We start from the raw sequence: 22,392 nt of genomic DNA, 5'->3' as shown, positions 1-22,392 counted from the left end.
GCAGAGCCCCCCAGGGCAGCCCCAGGGCTCTGGTCCCTCCTGAGTCTCTCAGCAAGGAAAGCCCTGCGGTGTGTCCCTCTTCCAGCACATGCGAGGTCAGTGGGTTGCAAGAGTCCAGGGAAGTCCCAATTTTAGGTGTGGGTGGTAAAAAGCATCTGCAAATGCTGCGAGAGCTGAAGAAGAAATGGAGAAGAGAGGGCTGAGGTGTCAGCACGGGGTGGTGAAAGGCAAATGAATTTCCTGCTGGCCTTTGAGGCCCTGCCTGTGGAGAGCTTATTGCGTGTGCAGCAACTAATTTATAAACAGTCAGTTCCTTTTTGTCATCAATTCAAATTCATGTGGAGTAAATAAGTTATACTATTTGAGCAAAGCTTAATAATGAACCTGAATTTAAGGAAGCCAAGAGAAGCACTTTGTTAGACAGATTTATCCATTTAGACCATGCTCAGTGTTAATCTAGCAATGACCACTGCCCTCAGAAGCACATGCCTGACTTCAGATGGAATCAACAGAACCTGCTAACTAATGACCTGGGCTTGGGAACTGCTCATTTCTTCCCCAGTCCGTGCTGTAGTACTTAGATCCAGGGACACCAAGCAGGGGAATGGCTGTCAGCACTTTTCTTTAATTTACCGGAACCACTTTTCCTGCTGCTCAGCATTCATGTGTATTTTGAACTTGCTATTTGGCACCAGTGGAGAAGGAGTAACCAGCACCTCAGAGGAGAGTGGAATTGGATGTGCAGTAGAGAACAGATGGACAAGGTGTGCTTGGGATGTGCTTTCATGATATTCTTTAAAACAAAGCATTCTAAATGTGTTGGTTTATGACTGAATTGCAACTCAGAACAGCATTTTCTGCTATGGCACAATTAAACTGTGATTCAAAGAGAAAACATGATATGCTGCTTACATTTTGGGGCTTTCTGGAATTGAGAACTGCAGAGCAGGAAACCCTTCACACATGCACTAATTCCTGTACTACAGCCTTTCGGTTTACAACCTCTTGCCAGCACCCCAGTGCAAACAAGTTAACTGTGCCCTTTCTGTAGCCTCTAAGGAAAAAGTCCAGCGGAAGTTGCTGATTTCGCTGGTAGAATACAAAATAGAGCTGTGTACAAGAGAACACATAAGGTGGCTTTATATATATCTTCTAAATACAAAAGAACCTACAAAAGTTTATATAAATACAGAGACAAAAAGCAAAATGGCATCCTAGCAAGGTCATGAAAATACTTGTGTCAGTAGAAGGAGCAGTTATTTGCTTCACTAACCTGTAAAGCAGAATGCTTCAACTGGTAAACCCATTTCTGTCAGTTTATTTCTATATTTGAATGGTTTTTTCCACATCCTATAAATAATTATTCACACTGTACTTAAATTCTTCTGTAAACCAACAGTAGAAGGAGAACCAGGATATTGTAATGACCAGAAAATTTAGAGTCAAAATATGCACAATAAATTGAGTTCCCAGAACCAATCGGAACAAACCAGATAGATTGGTTCTTAAAAGCAGAGCCTTTCTAAAAATAATCTTCAATAATATGAGATATTAACCAGCAAGATGACTAACAGTGCAGGAGATTGACAGTACATAGCATTTTTTTTTTAAAAGCAAGAGAGTAAGAGAGTAAGAGGTATTTAATTTTTGCACTCAAACTTACTTGGAACAGAAACACTTTCTGGATTTTCTTTATAAGGCAATATTTCAAACTGAAACACTGAAATTACAGGTTTAAATTATTAAATTATACCTCTATGAGGAGAATTCTCGTAGGTGTTACTGGCAATTTCACATCAGCATTTCAGTTTATGAGCTGCAGTTTGCTCTTTGCCTGAAGTAAACCCTCAGGTTTATGTGCAAAGATACCCGGAGCTGAAGCTCTTTAATCACAGGCTGGTCTGCTCATGTGTGGTACTTTACACACAAAATCCCTCTGTCCCCAGAAGCTTTTGGAGAACACACTCACTTGTGGCAGGTGAAGCTGTTCAGACACTTTTATGAATCCCTGATAAAGACAGAATTACTACCAAACCAATTCTCTAAGGAGGGGAAAAGGTCAGGAGGACCAGAAATATATTTCAGGATGTAGAATTAGGGTTATGATGAGAATGAGCAAGCTCTACAGGCAGGTAAAGCAGGCAGATCACTCTACAGCACTGCCTTCCTCACCTCTGCAACAGAATTACCTTAGGTGGAACTTCAGAAAAAATAAAGCAGTCAAATGCATAACCACTGGACAGGAGAGTTTGGAAACAAAGGATATACAAAATTATTTTCCTGTGTAGTAAGAGATGAAGTAGAAAAAGAGAAACCACGATCTTGTACTGTATCTTATGGTTACAAAGATATTTTAAGGAAATTGTTGCAGGGGGAAGTAGAAAAAACTGTATTGACTTCAACCCAATATTTTAGTGAGCAGCTTAATAAACATTTAGAGAGTCTGCCTTTTAAGGAAGTAATATTTATGCCACTGCAGTAATAGATGAGACATAAGGAAATCACAGAATCACCAAGGTTGAAAGAGATCTTCAGGTACATCTAATCCTGCCGTCTACCACCATAATCTACCACCATCCTTAAACCATATCCCCATGTGCCTTATAAAGTTTTACTGAAAATATTACCAATTGCTCTTACTGTGAAGGTTTTAGCTTTCATAAAAAATTCCCTAGTGGGTCTGATAGGAGAGTTTAAAGTTTCAATGCATGTTATTAAACTTTCACAGGAAAAGCTTTGACAAAAGAGAAACTGATTTTTTTACCATCACCTGAGGATAAAAATTTTTAATCCAGATTGCAAGGAAAGTCAAATAGAAACCAAACCAACACACACAAAATACCACGCAACCTTGACAAATGACAGTAATTTCTGATAAAATAATGTATTTCATAAGCTCTGGAGCACATGTCAAATTTTAAGTGATGAAAACTGGTAAATGCCGAAGACCAAGAAAAGCCTGACCAGACCATGGTACAAAGACAATAAAGCAAAAGCTTTACTGTTTAAAAGTTACAGTCCAAGCAGCTGAGGCAAAGAGTGGTAGGTGGAAAAGAGTGCTAAACAAATGGCCTTGCCTTAAAACATGCTCATGAAATAGGAAGAGTAAACCCTGAGTTAAAATGTATGTTTGTGCCAGAGAATAATAGGTGAAATCTGTTTTAGTTAATAGGTGAAGTATAATGTTACAGTATATATGAAGTGTAATGTTATAGTATATTAGGTGAAACCTGTTTGCTTGAATTTTCAGCCAGAAAACTTCAAGAAATTATGTAGCACACAGTTACAGTATGTAACCCATAGTACAAATTTCTGAGACTGTTTTTATAATACCTGATTAAGAAAATATTAAAAACACTAGTGCTGCACCCACATAATGAAAACCATTGCAGCCTTTCACAGAAGAAATGTAATTATTTTTAAACAATAAATAGCATAAGCTTATACTCTGTAGATAGATTGGAAGATGTCCATTTGGTGATCTGGAAAGATTTTTTTATGTGTAGTAACATGTATATAAAATATGTGTAATTGGTTCTGAACTATAGTTTTAAAGTGGTTCTTAACTGTAGTATTTAAGGTAATTTTATGGCCTGTTAAAGATTGGAATATTCAATAACTGAAGATGAGTGCACATCTAATGCTAATACAGATGGAATTGTGTGCTGAAGCTGCTTAGTTGGTATAAATATCTTTTATGCAAAAACAGAGGTATGTTTCCTGCAGCTCATTCATATATTACACTTGTGCTACTCAATTTTTTAATAAAGTCAGGTAAATAGGAGCAGAGTTTCTTAAAAGATAAACAGTAAATACCAATTAGGTTCCGGTGGGATAATTTGGACAACTAATCATAAATGCTATTTTTAGTGGAACTTGGGGAGATTCACAAATGTTTTTGCTTTCTTCATAGTCCAAATATCAGGGAAAGGGAGAGCTACTGGTGAAAGCTTAGCGCACAAGGTCTGAGCCACTGGAATTTGGAAGCACAACTGATCTTGCAGTGGTTTTTAAAGTGAAATTCAGATACATTCATGAGTTGAGTGGAAGATTTTCAGGAAGAATTTAGAAATTCCTCATGCTTTCTGGATTTCACAAGAGAAGTATTTCTGATGCTATCAAATATCTTCCCAGCTCATCATAAAACCATGGAAATGACACAGGGCTTGACAGCAATTGTGAACCTTTACTTGTTCACAAGCAGCTGTTTAGAGCCATAGAAATGTGTCTGCTTCTAGTTCTCAGGGACATTCACATCTGCCTCTCTACAGCCTTTCACACCAGATGTCATTTAAAAAGATTTTGTTCATCCACCCAGGGAAAGTAAGTTTATAAAGCAAGGAATTGTGAAATTCTCTCAAGATCCTGATCAGTGAATCCAGTTTGTCTTTTGGAAAGCACTGAGCCCTTTTGACTGAGTGTCATTGTTTAACAGTTCTGTTTTTACAGATATTTCACCACTGCTCTTTTATCTTCCTAATTTTATAGCAGTAACTACATAGTGCCCGAAATACTGCAGAGAGAAATAAGGGAGTGTGCTAATACCAGTAAGTCAAGCTTATCATTTGCTACACAGCAAATTAGCCCTTCTTCATTTAAATGAATTCATTACCACAGACTGTAATGGTCAGAGACATGATGTACATACTACAGCTTCTATTAGCTGCTTCTATTGTAATTATCCACATTATTTTTCATTTGCCAGCTTGCATACATTACTACATGAAATACCCTATAAACAGTAGAGGTACACAAATGAGAACTGAACAAAATAATTTAATTCTTCTCAGGGAAATGGTATTATCATTTTGAAATTACAGGCTTGATTACTTTTGTTGCCTTATCAGAAGACTTCTTTTTGGTTAACTCATGACATGGCCAGGAGGAGGCACAACAAAACATCCTGAACCAATTCCTGTCTTGGCTGTTTGAATGGGAATTTCCCTGTAACTAGGGCTTTTTTTGCAAATTCTGTGTTTCATAAATAAAGGCTCCACCCTTGCAACACTGTTCACACTCCATAAATACAACAGTGTCACAAATTCCACCTAGCACACTCTCAGTATTACAGTCTCTGAAAAGATGGAAAGGTGGAACTGGAGAGCAACAAGAGAGAAGCCACTAGATGCCCTCGTTCCCACAATCAGCGTGTTAGGCTGAGGAAGCAGAAAGCAGAACATGCTTGTCTGGAAAGGCTGATGATTCAGCCCAAAAGTGAGAATGACAAATATCTAAGAGATGTCAGATCATTAATGCCACTGCCTTAATAGCACATAGTGTCAGCTTCCCAGTCAGGGATCCTGTGATCCCGGGGAAGGCTGCAGCAGGGGGAGGGAATACAAACACACATAGAGCTGGCTCACACTCTGCATTGTCAGTGATTATTCCACCCAGTGGCACCCACAGGAGGGAATTCAGGCGTATTCAAATAGCTCAAAAGGAAGCCTTTTCCTTTCTGCTGATGACAGTGACAGCTGAGAGACTGGACCTCCTCTTACTGAAGTTCACTGGTCTTCAACTCTGGCCTGTGCATTAATCTTGTGGAAAACCTCATGTTTGCATGTCTTGGCTGTGTCTGCACAAAACCCACCAGGGGTGTACCTGGCTGAGCTGCCATGCTGCACATGCAGACATGGAAAATTGCATTTTGTTCTGAATCAAATAAGCAAACTGAAATACTGGAGTATGGTTAGATTCTTTTAGCAGAAGGGACAATGTGTGAAATCAGTTATTTCAGCTGGAATTTAAGTTTTCCAACTAGGAGCAAGACTGCTCTGAAATAGCTATGACAGAAGTTAATCAGTTATTAGCTGTGATCATTTTGTGGCAGCTACTTAGCCTCAAAGACTAAGAGCTGTCACTGTCCCTGGAGGGATTTTACAGACATAGAGATGTGGCACTTGGGGACACGGTTTAGTGGTGGCCTTGGCAGTGCTGGGGAAATGATTTGACTTGATGGTCTTAGAAATTTTTCTTTCCTTAACAATTCTATGATTCTATGTTTTCAAAACTGGTAATCAGGCCCTTCTTCCCGTTGCTTCACCAAACCTGGTTAATAGCTAAGAAAGTCAATAAAAATTAATGCCAAAATTATGCTTCTTTTCAGGGTCTGTCCTATTCAGACAAATTTTACATATATACCATTGCTTTCATTTTTTATCTAATAAAAGTAATTTAAAATGTACAATGAAACTGTATGAGAAAAAGTAACCCAAAACTCCTCAAAAAGACAAAAAAGAGAATTTGGAAGACAGTTCCAGGAACAAGTCTGACAGTTGATAATTTCTCTTGTAAACTCTAAATGGGTGAAATCTCTTATGACATTACTAGGCTTCTTTGGAACCACAGAGGAATAATTTTATGACAAATTAGGAACATTTAAATGCAGCAAAATGTCTATAGTTATACATAATCCCCATTTCTCTGCATTCTGATCTATTAACAGTGACATTATTTCACAGAGAAATATTTCACAACCCTTTTTTATTGTGCTCATTTTTCAACCAGTTTGGAAGGTGGATAAATCATGGAAAGGGTCTGTGTGATTTGGTTATCAGACTGATGCTGCAGACACTCTGGAACAGCAGCACAGCACAAAGAAATGGGAGGTGCTTCCTGTTCCCACAAATAACACAGGAGATGGATTTAGTAGTAAATGAAGGAAGTCACTCCTAACATTTTCAAACTGCCTGGACAAGAAATAGCACTATGTGTACATTTCATGAAGAGGAATGTGGCTGTCAGGAGTTAATAACAGCTCAGAGTGTACTTACCTTACAGATCCAGACGCCTTTTCAGTGCCCTCACCTCCTTGTTTCCCTGCACATGATGGACCTGTGATCCCTCCAGCAGGGTAAGAAACAGCTTCCAGACATCACCAGGTACCAGGGAAGGCACATTTGCCATGCCAGCTGCCAGTCTGCTTTCTGTGCCTATGTCAGCTCTGTGCTGATACCAGTAAACTCCATGTTTTCTGCTGAGGGCACTACACAGCTGACATCAACGAGAGGTTCAATAAAATCTTTTTCTTCAGTTTCAAGTCCAGAGCTAATTAATACTTACACACTGTACCTTCTACTGTCATCACAGATAGTCTAAAATCCAGACTGTCTGGATCCTGTGCAGAATTGCATATTATCTAAGTGCTTGCAATCCAAATATCCTATTCCAGCCCAGCAGATGCTTTAGTTGCCCCTCAGCAGCAGACAAGACAATTTCTTGGACTTTTATAAACTTGCATCGTGAGGCCTTCTCCCTTAACATCCCAGGTATACCTTCTGGAAATGTGGCAAAATATTCAAATAAAAGGGTGCTCTCTTTGCTGTATTTTGCAGCCAGGCAAGAGTTGCTCCCCAAAATTAGTTTACTCAGTTCCAACCCTGAGCAGCAGCAGAAATGAACTCCCTGCACATCCCAGAACAGTGGATGTGGAGCTGTGCACCCCGAACATCTGCAGATCCAGGCACTCTGATGTGGCTGCAAGGGCTGAAATTACCTGGCCAAAGTTATCTCCTTTTCTGCTTGGCACCCACTGAAGGTGCAGAAATATCCTTGCAGCAAAGAGCTGTGGGTTCAGCCAGAGACAATATGTTTACAAAGCACTGGATTAAGCTCTGTACACACCAAGAAAATAAAAATGGCCCATTGGAAGTGGAGCTTTACAAGCTAATTTAATAGGTTAGTTTTGTTCCTACTTTCCTCAAGAACCTGAGGAATTTGATATAGAACAGCTGGTTTAACTTTGGAGAATTCATGCACACTCACAGATAACATTACTTGACAGGTATTACACCAATTTCCTAATCCATTCACATTATTCCTCTGCACAGTCCTCAGAAGGAACAAAATAAAGCAGGATTATTTCTTAAGGCTTAATACTGCTTAATATCTCTTTTGACATGTCTGGGACATGTAAATCACTACAAATTTCTTTCCAAAATTAAATGAGATATATTGGAATTAAGTAAAGTGAAAATGATAAAAATGTTCTGACATAAATTTCCAATATATGCATAATAATGCAGGTTTTTTGTTGCTGACAATTGTAAGACATAACTCTAAATAAGGTACCTAAAAAATTGAAAACTTCTTTACATGTGTAAATATTCACCTTTTCTGAGTGCACTTGTTTCAATATTTTATTCACACAATCCCTCCTGTAATTTTCATTTGAATTAATATTCCTCAAAGACATTTACTTTGAATTTATACTCTTGCAGTGGAGATGATAAGAAAAATGAGCAGCCACAAAATAAACTGTTCACTTCTTGTCAGACTCCTTGTTCATGGTTGTAATGAAACTGCAGGTTTCTGTTACAGAACTGCAGAGGTTACTGTGCCTCAGAAAGAGACCTCGAGGAATACTAAGGAGCTATCTCTGAACTAAAACCATGAGAGCACAAAAATGTTATTGAATCAGAAGTACAAAATTTTTCTTAGTGAGGATTTAAATCCAGCCAAAATTTGGCCTTGAAGGGTTCAAGTACAGTGTTATTTCAGCCACAGAACAGTAAAAATCTGTGTGTGGCTCTAATATCAAGGAAGAAAGTAGAGAGAATAAGATCACAGAATAAAAGGGCTCTGCTTTGATAATGACTTTGGTCTGTACCTTAGTAATTTACATGAGTGACTTTTACACCTCAGCATCTGATCATAACTTGGGGTCTTCGGAATCTTGGTTGATACCAACAACTGATTAAAGAAATTTAGGATCATTTGGGTGTTGCTGCTGTGTTCTCATCCTGACCTCACATTTAAAGGAAGCAATGTGGTTCCACTGGAAGTCATGAGAGCATTTATTTTCTGGAAAAATGATGACATTTTACTGCCCAAGCTTTTTATGACACCTAGGTTATATTGCTTCAGTGCCTGCTTTTTATAGGTTTCTCCTCTAGGAAGAACTTGAGGTGTAAATGTGTAGGAAATGTTTATAAAGAATCACAAGGAGAGGAATCTGGAAGTGTAAAATCCTACTCTGAATTACTTTGATCTCAGTATCTCATCAGGGGAACGTGCATTGTGTACATATAACAAATCCTAGCCTCTCTGGCAAATCAACCTTTGGTGACGCAAATATCCATCAGCTCTCTGATACTCAGTGTTTTATAAGCTACTCGATGGCTTTACTCTCAGGAAGGCCATCTTTTAACTGTTACAAGTTTGGTTTTGATGACTATACCACTGAAAAATAAAAGTACCACGAAAATATTCACAAATACATGTATGCAGTCATTCTAAAATAAGAAGGTCAAAATACTTCACCAAAATGATTCATGTAAGGTTGTTTTATTACCTTTTCCTCACCAGTTTCTCTGACACGAAGGTCTATCAGCTGCTGAATATCACTGGCCTCGGTCACTTATTGAAAAAGCTGCCAGAAGTAACTTTCATGTCATTGTTCATTAACACTTTGATCAGTTAGCAAGGATTTGTTGGCAACTGCTGGTGCAATAAAATTTAAAATGCTTTGGGTGTAGAGTCTGCTGTGCCTAACCAGGCTGGCATTGCCCACTTCTGAGAAGTGCTGCATGATTTACCACTTAGCCCAGGCACTCTTGTTTGATTAAATCCCTCTTTCCTTGCTGCTGGGAAGCAGAATTGGCAGCAATGAAGCATCTTTAATATTCTGTGTAGCGCACCTCTAGAGGTCTTTGAATATAAATAAGTTCAAATTTTTGTTTAAAAGCTCCTTAAATTTGATTTTACTTGGCTGCAAATAGGCAACCTGAAAATGAGCAAGTAAAATATTACAGCTGATGCTGACAAAAATTAAATTTCCACCTACCAATGCACTTCAGTCTAAGGTGAAGCTCAGTTGTGAGTCACTGGAGCATTCCCACCTTGTCTCTGTAGAGCTGCCCAATTAATGAATCTGTCACAGGTAACCCAGGGGCTACAGGATACAGCAGCTGGGAAGTGACATAAAGTCAATTTAAATAAAGCTCTGTACACCTGTCAGATAGTTAAAATTTTTGGACAGTGGACACAGCTCAGATGTGAAGGGCAATCTGGTTAATAGGCCTAGGAACAAGCCATTCAATTGTTTTCAGAAGGAATTAGATCTGAGCAACATCTGATTATTGCCAATAGCAGTTCCAGTGCTCCTGTTAGTTTGTCTGAGCATTGATGGTTTCACCAGTAAATGGAAGCACTTTGGACAAGATTGTTTAAGTGTTCACTGGACTGCATTCACTCCAACACTTCCATGAGGATAGCTGTGCAAGCAGTGAGATTTTGGTCTTTCCTAAGACTAGGAAGGCAAAAAGAAAATCTTTGGTCATTAAAATGACAGATTTCCCAAGCATGCAGTTAGAACAATGAAAAGCAAGGCACAATTCATAACAACCCATTTGCAAACAAAATGCTTTGTCTCAAAAATTGGTGACTACTGAAACCAATGTGTGGACATTTTTTCCAAACTGGAGTAAGTGCTGCAAGGAGAGCAACACCAGTGACCTTAAGAAACTTTGAGGTGGAGCAAGGTTGTTAGCAGGAACGTACCAGTAAAATGCTGTTGAGGAGCTGAAGTCTTATCTCACATTTTCCCCACCTTACATTATCTCCAGGGTTGTGGCTAGTACAGTCAGACCTAGGCTACTGTATTTTTTTTCCAGATTAACATCCTCCTGAAAACTTAGAGTGAAACACAGAATGCTTTGGGTTGGAAGTGACCTTGAAGATCATCTCGTTCCACTCCCCTGCCATGTGCAGGGACATCTTCCACTATCCCAGATTGCTCCAAGCCCCATCCAACCTGGTCTTGGACACTGCCAGGGATCCAGGGGCAGCCACAGCTTCTCTGGGCACCCTGTGCCAGGGCCTGTCCACTCTCACAGGGAACAATTTATTCCTCAAACTTCAGACGTTTCTGGAAAATGTGGTTATTTCATTTTTCTGCCATAATTTCTTCCTTTCCTTATAAAGTTTCCTGGCTCATTTTCCTATGGTTTTGGTAATGATATTTGTAAGGAAGCACTTGATAAGGACTTACTTCTCTGCTTGTCTTATTTAATGAATTTGAGAATTTGGGGTTTGCTCTGAAGAATAAATCAGTATTTTAAACTAACCAGAGTGGAACTTCAGTAGTTACACATAGCAGAATTCAGAGACACTTGCCCAGACATAGCTGGAAAATGAATCGTGACCTTACTTCTTCAAGCATTTAAAATATTTGAATTCTTCTAACCATTTTGCTTTTGAAACGAGGAAGATGAATAATTCAACAACTGCCCTCTTACCTCTGTCAGCCTGAGCAGATTGTTTAGGGCTCGTCGCTGAGGGGCCCAAGCAGTTGTGTGACCCTGTGCAATGCCAATGCAGAAGCAGCGTCTGACAGATCCTTTGCCACGGCTTCCAACACACCTCAAGCCTGGCTGCAGAGCTCTCCCTTCCCCACCTTTGCTATGATGATGAAATACCACCAGAACTTATCCAGCTGCATCCCATAAGATTTCTCTCCTGCCTACTCTGCCAGCACTTTGACAAGCAGGAATAGGAAAAAAGGCCATGTCTTGAATGGATATAATTTCTTCTTTAAATGTTGCTATGGGTCGTTTCCTTCTGCTGTAACCTTGTGCTGTGGTCTCAGGTGAAGGGACATCGGGGCAGAATTGGAGGACTGCAGGACGAAATGGCTTTTAAATCTTTTCAAATAGTCACAATTCCATAGGGCTCAGCCTGTAAGACAGACTGGGTGAGGAAGCAGAAGGCTGCAGCTGCTTTATAAAAGGGAAAATAAAGTATTTATGCGATCTTATTTTTCTTTCTCTTTCCTCCATTCTTAGCATCATGGGAGGCTTAGTCTGGATTTCTGACACCCTCACAATTCAGGATGTTCAGACAAGGAGTTTCTAGTCACTGTAGCAGGAACCTTCCATACTCTGCACTCAGGAAGACCTTCCATGGCTTCAAGGTTACAGCAACCTTTGCAGGCTGCTTTCTGAGGTGTGTTCTGATCTGGGGGGCACTGCAGAATACCACCACAAACCAGTATAAGGAGATGCTGGTAATGTGATTAAGGCACAGTAAGTGGGTGGCTGTTGCATTGATTTTTCTTCAACCATTTCAGTTTCAAGGAACACATGAAAGAGAATGCTAATTCTGTTGTTGCTGTTGTTTACTTTTATAGCTCTCTGTACAACATAAACTCAAAGGAATGAAAATGTGCTGTATATTTTTCTCATGTTCAACTCTATCCAAATCCCAGAGGATGTTTAAAAGAAGACATCAAAAATTGCAGGAGGGGTCTGTTGTTTCTCAACTATTTCCTCATCTCATATGCTCAGAGACATAACCTGATGTGAATTTGAGATGCAATTCAATTTGGGAACTCTTGCTTATCGGGATTTATCGTTGCAGCTCAATTTCTGCCTGTGCCTCCTCTGGAAGACTGTAATTTTTTTTTTCATTGCAAATGGATTGCCTGGGATAAATACCTGACACTTAGTTAGTAGGCAGGGAAGGTCAATAACAACCTTTATAGAATCTCCCCATAAAAGGTGATAATAAATAACACTTTAACCTCTAATCTATATTAACAGACTACCTTTATTTATTGTTTGACTTGTGCAGAGACAAAGACAGGTAATCCAAAAGGAGCAGTCACAATAGCAGGTAATGACCTTCTTTTACAAGAATGAGCAAAACCCATTTCACTTCAGCATCATGCACGAGGCTATTTTGCAAAGAAACACTGTGTGTTAGTTGTTGAAACTTTTTCATGCATTCCCCGAAACAAACTACACTATTCTGAATATTTTCTTCTCTGTGCAGTAAATAAGGTCTTTCATGTTGACAATGCTAATATTATATTTTAAAATAGATTTGCATTTGTGTTTTTTGTCATTTTTTATTGCATTTTATAAATCCCAGAGCAAAGACCCACTAAGCACACTGAGAAAGCCTCGTTTCTTGGGATAGCATCATGCAGTGGCACAGGTGATCAGGTGGGATTTCAGTGGGGAATTTGGATTTGTGGGGAACTGATTTCAACCAGAATCGTGGATAGAAGTTCGGAGTACAAGTCAGGACGTTTTCATTTAAGTGGCTTTTAAAACTGAATGGTTTCATATGACGGATTTTCAAGGGTAAATATTCATAACGCAAAGTAATCTTAATATATTTTAGTCCAATTAGTGCATTAAGCTATTAGAAAATTGTGGGAAAGATGGGAAGTGGGAGCAAGAAAATAATTTTCTCAGTACTTGTAATTCTGGGGTATAACAAGGCCCCTATGGCATTTGGGGGTAGAAGAAGAAATTACTAGTAAACGTTATTTTTAAGTTATGCACATGTTGTGTTCTATCTAATAAATATTTTCTAATGTATGAAAAAAATACATATAATTAAGTTGTTTTAACTTACTTTTACGTTTCAGTAATGCACAAGACAGGTAGCTCGAAAAAACTCTTCAACCTTAAATCGCATACCTGGAAAGAAGAAACGAATTTTTAGTTACAGGAAAATATCTGCTCGCTATTTAATTTGTTCTTAAATTACATCCTCTTGGTTTAAGAACATCTTAGAAGATCATTCAATTCATTTTTAGTCTCTTTTTTCACTAAGTGAAAGAATCGATTTCTAGATGATTTTTAAAGATTTTTTTCCTCCTCTTCCTACTTTATGAAGCTGTTTGTAACATCAAATGGCAAAAATCTCTCACACGAAGAAACTGAGGTGTCAGGTGAAGGATGATTAGAGTTGTAATTATGTGAGAGGGCTTTTTGAAAGCACTGAGTGTAATTGAATGTAAATTCTAGGACAGTTTGCCTCGTCTTACTGCAGGAAATATGAAAAGGAGCCACAACAGTTCTGAGAATGGAAGATTTTAATTTTCTTTTCAATTACTGAAGGAGTTTGATACCAGGTCTGTAAAGGTACAGAGCATGTTTGTTCGACTTATTCTGATTAATAAGAAATTGAACAGACCTCCTCAGCACTGTGGGAAAGGTTGGTGACAATTTTTGAAAAGAAGGCCTTGGAAACACACTGGCCTTCCAAAACAGTCATCCAAATTTCCCAATCTTATTTTCCTCCATTTTTGGTTTTGCAATTCAGCCTTGTGATTCCCCCGTTTTAATTATGTGCAGTATTGTGTGGATCCATTCTAATAAATTCTGTTATTTGGAACAATGAGGTTGAGCATGATTCAAATCCTGAATTAAATGCAAATCTAGCAGCAGAAAAATGGATTTAGTGGTATGATAGGATTGGCAATATAAATATATTGCATTAAGTATAAAGTTTAATTAAATAAAATATTGTAAGGACTGCCATTCAAGCTAGCATTGTATCTGTGACTAATTAAACGTGTCCACTGTAAGAGCAGTGTGGAGATCACACGTTGGTGCCTCTGGAAGCAACATACAATATATATTTTTGCTCAATTTTGGACAAATGGTCAAACTCTGCAGAAGAGAGATATCCTTTTCTCAGGGTCAGCAATGCTGCTTTCGATACCACAAGTATTTAACTGAAATTGTGAAGTCTTTCTCCTAAACGGATTTACTGCAGGACTATTGCATTATTTCTTTGAACTTCAAAACAGAAGAACAGATTTCAAATCATATCAGCAGCAGATAAGTGCAATCTTAATTGCAATATCGATATGGAACAACTTTAAAGCTTTATGGCTGTATGGTCTTTGTGCTAACATGGATCACAGTAACACACAAAGGAGCTGGGCTACAAACCCAGGATAATATTCCTACATTTCTGCTCAATAATGATTCTTAGCTGCAGGGGGGGAAAAAAGATGTTACTATTTTCCTATTCTTTTAATGGGGAAAGGGTGCGCTTTTTTTTTGTTGGTTTGGTTTTCTTTTCTTTTTTTTTTTTTTTTTCTTGTTTGTTTGGTTTTGTTTGCTTTTTGTGAGAAATACTACTTTGTACATACACAAGGGAATTCAAATAATTAACTGATGTTTAGAAACATGGAAGACCATTGTGATTTCTTTTCATTCCAAGTAAATAAATCCCATAGATACAGAAAATGTACCCCTGAGGAAACAAGTGTCCCATTTTCATTATGCCAAACAACTTTCTCGACAACTTGACATTTGCCGAACCAGATTTTGGCAACAGAATGCTTTAAAAGGCATTTTATAAGGCTACACAATTCAAACTATTTACATTTCTTAAGTGAAGTATTAGTAGCAACTAGGAAGTGAGGGAACAGGAGGGAAATGTTTCTTCTTCCCTTTGTTTCACTGCTGACAAAGAGAGCAGGCAGATTTGGGTTGCTGTGATTGCACACAAACAGCACCCGCCTCCATTCGCCACAGCCATATCAGAATTGGAGACAAAAATATAATTGCTCAACATTTTCAGAATCCATAGCAACAGGTCATGATTAAATACTACTCTCCTCTAATTTACACTCAAGGAGAGCCACACACTTGGATTTAAGTGCAAATTCAGACCTTTGAATTTAGCTTGTCTTTCTCCTAAGTAATTCTGGCAAATGTATTTTCTTTAACGATTCTTCTCAAGTAGCTATAGACACTGAAATCCAAACTGACTCACGGAGTCCTAGGGAAGGCAAGATTCTACTTATAGCATTTTAAAACTAATTAGAAAATTTCCTAAATATCAGTAACATTTCTAAAAGTGCTGAAGAGTTCTGCTGTGGGAAATAAATGTAACTATCTTGCTTTAAGCTCATCTGTCTTTCAAAGATATTTATCTGAAATTTTGGATAAATTTGCAGCCCCTAAGACAGACAAAATACTGATGACTGTCAAGGATTAGGTCATGCAAAACTAGACATGATTTTCTTTGAAGGTCATTAAAATTTTAATGTTGCAGATAAATAACATGACCCATTTCTTTATTTGAAATTAATTATAATATTTAACATATTCAGCATATACCACTAGAAAAGGTCATATGCTCTTTGGGTAGATGGTGTTCTCTGGAAACAAGAAATGTTAATAATGCTGATCCTAAAAAGAAATAGTTTCAAAAATGACACAACTGAAATTTGAAAATAAATGTGTTCAGGTTTCCACTTACATGCTGCAGTATTTCCTAATCACGCAACAGTGTCACTTCTGCACACAACAAGCCATCAACTCTTTTTATTTTGACCTGAGCCTTCACACAAACTATTAATTTACTTTGCAGCATAATGGAGCCAGTTCTGCTGTCACCACAGCGAGCTGCTGTGCACTGCATCAGAGAGATGACAGAAATTCCAGCAGCAGCAGAATTTAAATGTCTCGCCTGTAATTTTGTTCAGTAGCATCTTTGTACATCTGACATGTGAAATATGTCTTTAGCTTTTGAGACAACAAATGACATTTGGTTTTGCTAAGAAGGCTTAGCAAGGGAAAGGCACATTCAAAATGTCACTTGTGTTGCCACAGAGGTGTCCTCTGAAAATGAGCCTAAATATCTATGGAATATTTTAATACTTAGAGTTTTTTTCTGAAAATACCCTTAAACAATTCAAGTTTCTTCCTTATGGAAATGCAGGCAAGTGCTCTGACCTAGTTTTATGCATTTATTTCTCCACTATTTTTTTACCCCAGCCCTCCCAATTCAGTGGACTTTGAAAACGCTAAAACACGAACTGTTCTCTGAGAAGACAAGGAAGAGCACAGCAAAACCTGAGACTATTTCTATCCCATTCTATAGAGTGCTAAGTCTAGTGCATTTTGAATTTCCAAAAGTTAAACATCCTGTGGCATAGGAGAACTTATTTAAACATCAAAGACCGGTTTTGCTGAATTAAAAATGTAAACATAGTTGTTTGGAAAGACTAAAAGGTGTATTTTTTTCATTTATCAATGTGATAATAAGATTTCCTTAAAAACAGATGAACTTCATATGGCCTCATCATTAGCATGCTGGTATTTTCCAGCATTTGTATTTTCTGGCAACCTTTTTGTCCTTCCAGGAGAGAACACTTGCATTTATTTACACAAAACAAAGACAGCTTCACTTTAAGTTCAATATTTTGGGCAAGCAGCAATATACCAGTCTGCTAGCCAGTCTTAGCAGGAAACAGTCCTAGTGCTGATCACAATGAGATGACTCGTGGTCTCAGCTCATTTTGAGAAGTTTAGTAAACATCTTATCTCTAGCACAGGGCTGATGTAATGTTTATAATTTCGGCCTGTCCTCTTTTGCCATTGTTGGTGATACTCCTGTTACCAAAACAGCCTAAAAGTCTTTTCTTCATCAGAACCTTCTGAAGGTCACATACAGATGATGTTTCATCATGATCTAATATTTGAAATACTTTTTTAAAGAGAAACCCCCCATGCTGTCAAAACACCTCCCTGAATTTAAAACTTTAATTCTTATTTATAATAAAGCTTAAACACACTTGATACTGCAGAAAGCTTTTAACTCATCATCTGATCTGTATGTAAGTAAAATCCATTTCGTCTAAATAACAAATATGTCAGGTCATGCAGTGGGTTATCTATATGACTGCAAATATTTACTTAATGTTATGGTTAAATGAGCATCTGTATTTATTATCATAAGGATCAATACATGTCCTTCAGGACACTTGAGCTAAGGCTGACAAAATCACAACGGAAAAACTTTATGTATAAATTAGAAGGAAAGAGAAAAAGCCCTGCAGCCTGGATAACCTGCTTTGCCAAGGTTCTGACAAGGCATCGGGTTTGTTAATACTGTTTTTACACTCAACAGATTTCCCATTACAAACTGTCTTTAGAATGCCTTAATTGTGACTACGTTCATGTCACACACACTTTCTCCCTTTAATTTCTAGGCCTGTAGCCTATCAGTTTAAATGAACTGGGACCTCACTAGAAATGCTGCAATGGAAAATCAACCTAGCTCCTCAATCCTTAGCTGAGCCATGTCAGGGGGTATCGTTTTATCCAAGGTTCCTTTAGTCCTTCCTCACCTCCAATAAGAAGTTATAACTGAATGTGCACATCAGGAAGATCCGATGACTAGGGAAGTACAACTTTTAGTAATTTTCAGAATAAACCAGCTCTTCCAAATTTCTCAGCATTATACATGTATAGAATATTTACTGTATGGAAACTCACTACTGCTCTCATGCCTCAGTGCAGCAGGGATGAGTAAGAAGTCATAGGACAAGTTCTGTCTTCAAGATCTCAGCAACTTCTTTAATTACCTCCATAGACAGAAACTTCTTTCCAAGACAGACTTTCTTGGACTGTGCAAATGTCTTTGGTTTTTCCTACCTTTTGCCTGTGATTAAGGTCCTCAGGAACTTCCTTCAGGACTTCACTAGGAAGGCGCCCATGAGAACTTAAGGGAGAGCATCCAACACCTTTTATTTGCTACGTACACCATTTTTTATCATTTTTGCCTCAGCTGCTTCAAAAGCTGGGGCTCCAGGTCTATGTCTAAACCAACAGAACTTAGCTCTGTGTCTGATATCTAAACTGGTCAGAGTTGTGCCACTTCAGAAGCACTGAATATGCAGGAAGAGAAGGACACCAAGTAAAAAAAAAAAAAATGCTCCATTGCCAAGGAACAGAAAATGAGATGAAAATTTGTATAACTAACCATTATGAATTACATTTACCTAAGTATTACTGTACCAGCATAAAATATCTTATCTTAAACAAAGCCATAAAAACAGTTGCAGAAGAAATTTCAGTAATGCAATACTGGCTGCTTCCAAGCCTGCAATGTCTACAGACATTTCTACCATTTAGATCACCCAAATATGTGGCGAGCCCAGATAATCTGCTAAAGTCACATTACATTTTCTTTTCAGTTGCATACATCTTTGCAGAAATAGCACTGAAAATCAGAATTTTGCCTTCACAGAATCACTATATAACATTTCTGCAGAAAACATATTTGGCTCTGTTAAAATCAAATCTCTTTTTGTTCACTCTTATCAAATTCTGTGACAGAAACAACTGGTTACTAGTTAATAATGCAACTATACTGCATAATATTTGCTTCCTATTCTGACAGGTTTCTCTAGTTTGGATATAAAAATGCGAGCATAGAAAGATTTTAGATCTTCACTCTGTAGTACAGGGGTCAATATGCAAGTTTGTGATTAAATTGTACTTTAGTGAGAAATTTTTATTAATAATAACATTTTGCTTCCCAGATTGTTCAGTCTCAGCTCAGGAAAAAGAGTGTCCTGTCAACGACCATGTGCCCACTCTGAACCAGCAGTAAGTGTTATTATTGAAGGTCATTTCCTGCTTCTTCCCAGTTTGGTACCAACCTTGTTTAGCCTGAAATCAGAGAGAGTTCAGGGTCATATGACTTCAAGCAAAATGAATGGACTGAGCCAAGAAGATGAATGTTTTGCGTCATTTCAGTTTAAAAAGAAGTATAATAAGTAAAACAGCCCATTTTGCAGATGCTGAGTTCACAGCTGCTGCGTTTGTTTACTGTTGCATAGTTCTATTGCACACAAAAATTTGAGCTTTCCTGGTTCAGGAACACACTGGTTCAGGAAAATAAAATACAGGGGGGGTTAGAATAGAAGAGCTGAAATGTACCACACAAATAAACAGATACTCTACAGCTCCTCCTAAACCTGTGCTTAGGCTCACGCCAGACATGTGTCACCAGGTTATCAGCAGATATGGAAATGCAGTGTGCATGAGCAATGTTCATTTAATGTTAATTTGTCAAGAAAGGAAAGCCAGGAACTTTCTACGGCCTTCTGAAAACTCATAAAGCTGGTATGAAAAGTGCCTGACTCTCAACAGCACCTCTCCAACAGCTTTTGTACATGAGGTGTCTGAGCAAGTTTTCCCTTGGTGTCTACAGAAAATCTAAAAAGAGCTGCTCTACATTGCTCCAGAGGTTGCAGGAAAAATGCCAGCAAGAGTACTCTTGGCTTACAAAGTCACACATCAACACGTCTGCGTATACATGGCCTCAAAGAAATCTCTGGAAAACTGAGCTGCCACTGTGATATCAAATATAGAAGAGACATTTTAAAAATGCCCGTTTGTTACCAGTTGTCACCATGTCCCTAGTTCTGAGAGTTCCCAGAGAAATTTTGCTTTTTTCCTCATGGAAAGGGCTGTTGAAGGCTGGCACAGGCTGCCCAGGGCAGTGGTGGAGTCCCCTTTAGTTGAGGAATGTAACAGATATACAGATGTGGTACTTGGGAGCATGATTTAGTGGAGGCCTTGGCAGTGATGGGTTAATGCCTGGACTCACTGATCTCGGAGGTCTTGTCCAACATTAAGTATTCTATGATTCTTTTTATTTATTACTCCCCTCTATAGTAAACAGACATTTAAAAGGGATTATATGAGAGCAACGTCACAGGAGAGATGGGCAGCAGCTGAACACAATTCTCTATTCAGTATTTATTTTACTATAACTATGCACCAATATCCTAAGGCACAAGGATATATGTTAATATTTTCAATTTGCAGGTCTCTAAGAAGTTTGGAGCAACATGAGTGGAATGATCCTTCCAACCTAGTGAGCCAAAGTTGAAAGGCAGGAAAGCTGCTGAAGAGTCCCATGGCCTTGAGGAAAAAGGCAAAGCTATTCTGCATGAGGGAAAGGAAAGAGGTTGTACTCAGTTAAGTTCTTGTCAAAGAAACAAAAAAAGAGTTATGTTTGTGAAAAATAATAGTGTCAGTAAACAGGATTAATTTTCAAGAAGAATCTTATGCTTTTTGTTCCAGCAGACCTGCTTTTAAAACTATTTTAAAATACATTATTCCATATTGAAACAAAACTCAGTTAAGCTCTTGAGGTCTTTTGGGTTTGCATTTTTTGTGGGGCTTTTCCCTTGCTGAAGGCCTTATCAGGTCTTACACGCTGATCTATGGGAAACAAGCATTTGATCATTTAAAAGTAAATGTTCAGCTTTTCATGAGACAGTCAGTGAAAAAGGGAGGGTTTTTTCAGTCAGTTATAAACACTTCTAGATATTTTTTTGCTTGGATTTTTGCTTATATTTAGTGGCATTTACTCATTCCGTGTGCCTGTTTTTATAGAAGGACCCAAGAGTACTTGAAAAGCTGTATAAGGAAGTATAGTATGCAGGGGTCTGGAAATTTTGCATACAAAAAGACAGGCCAAGGAGGATTTATATCTACTGTTGAAAAAAATAAATACATGGGCCATTGCCAATTTTCCAGGAATTTTAGAAAGTACCAGAAAAGGACACTGGTTGCCTTTTTATATGATATTATGAATATCTATTTCTTCTATATTTAGTAACACTACTCCCTGCAATGGGGATGGTTTTGAGGTTCATTGGCATTAGTCACGCCATGGATATTTGCTCAGTGAAGTACAATTCCCAGTTTCTAGTCAAGGAAGGCAGACTGGAGCCCACGATTCCTGTTTGAGCAGCTGGAATGGAAAGTTCTTGTGCGAAGGGAGCACTGAGTGTGGCATTGCTATGCCAGGTGCCAGTCCTTCCTACCTTGCTGGCAGCCAGGAACTCTCTGCCAGCCTCGGCACCAGTGGGACAGAAGCTTCAGCTTCTGGCTCTGAAGCCACTCCTGACAGTACAGTTGGGGCTTGAAAGGGACCCTTGAGGACAGGCAGCAAGTATTCCAAAATGACATGAAAAAATGGAAAACTTTGCCTCTGGTCCAGGCAGTAGAGACTCTATTGGATTTCTAGCACCAGAAATCACTCCCAGCACACCTCTGCTTCTCTAGGATCCCCTTGGAATAGCACAGGCATGGGGGAGCAGAAGGAGAGAAGACAGATGGCTAAAATGTCCTCTCGTATCCTGTCAATTCAAGCCTTAACAGTGGCACAACACCACATGGGGCCTAACCAGCTCCTTCTTCTTTGTTCCAGTCTGTTTGTTTCTGATGAACACACTGTACTTTAAATTGATTCCCAGAACAATGAATAAAAAATGAGCAATTAGGCAACCTACTTCACCTAATCTTATTCCCAGTACTGTCCATCTGGTCTCATGCTAAACAATTCATTTAAGAGGGACTCTTGCACACAGCCACTCCAGTAACTTTCCTTTTTGATGTTACCTCCCTCCCCAACTATCAGAGGCAATTTCTGTCAGTGTCTCCCTCCTCTGTGCTTACACTTTGCATGTCCTTCACAGCACTTGTTCTAACCACCTGCATTCCTATCTTGCCAACATAGACACATGTAGTTCTCTTAAAGCAAACATTTCAAGTGAGACACTGCAGAGAGGAGAAATCACGAGGCAGCCAGAGCTCTGCAGTACAGGTTGGATCAGTCACTGTGTACTCTCCACTCTGGAGCAGCAGGACCATGACTGTGTCATGCAAGACAGCTGGTCAACACCATAGCACTGGAAACAGGATTCTTTCCATTTTGCAAATTAAATCTCTGTTCAAATCTAAACAGAACAATGTTGGGAAGAAAGCATCCCTATTTCTACCCCCAGCCCTTGGCTCTTCTGCACATGATCCTCTAAATATTTTGTGGAGTTAG

The 22,392-nt window shown here is 38.6% G+C and overlaps 1 long non-coding RNA gene across 1 annotated transcript; it reads left to right on the top strand.

Moving 5' to 3' along the window:
• Positions 1-12,900: 12,900 nt before the first annotated feature.
• LOC120759311 (uncharacterized) lies at positions 12,901-20,516 on the top strand. Its single transcript, XR_005703152.2, has 3 exons — positions 12,901-12,944; positions 19,082-19,148; positions 20,376-20,516. It is a non-coding gene; the product is annotated as an uncharacterized LOC120759311 (long non-coding RNA).
• The last annotated feature ends 1,876 nt before the right edge of the window (positions 20,517-22,392 follow it).

This window comes from Hirundo rustica, chromosome 14 (assembly GCF_015227805.2).
Source record: "Hirundo rustica isolate bHirRus1 chromosome 14, bHirRus1.pri.v3, whole genome shotgun sequence".
In the NCBI taxonomy this organism is placed as follows: Eukaryota; Metazoa; Chordata; class Aves; order Passeriformes; family Hirundinidae; genus Hirundo; species Hirundo rustica.
This window is presented reverse-complemented; position numbering and strand designations above follow the sequence as displayed.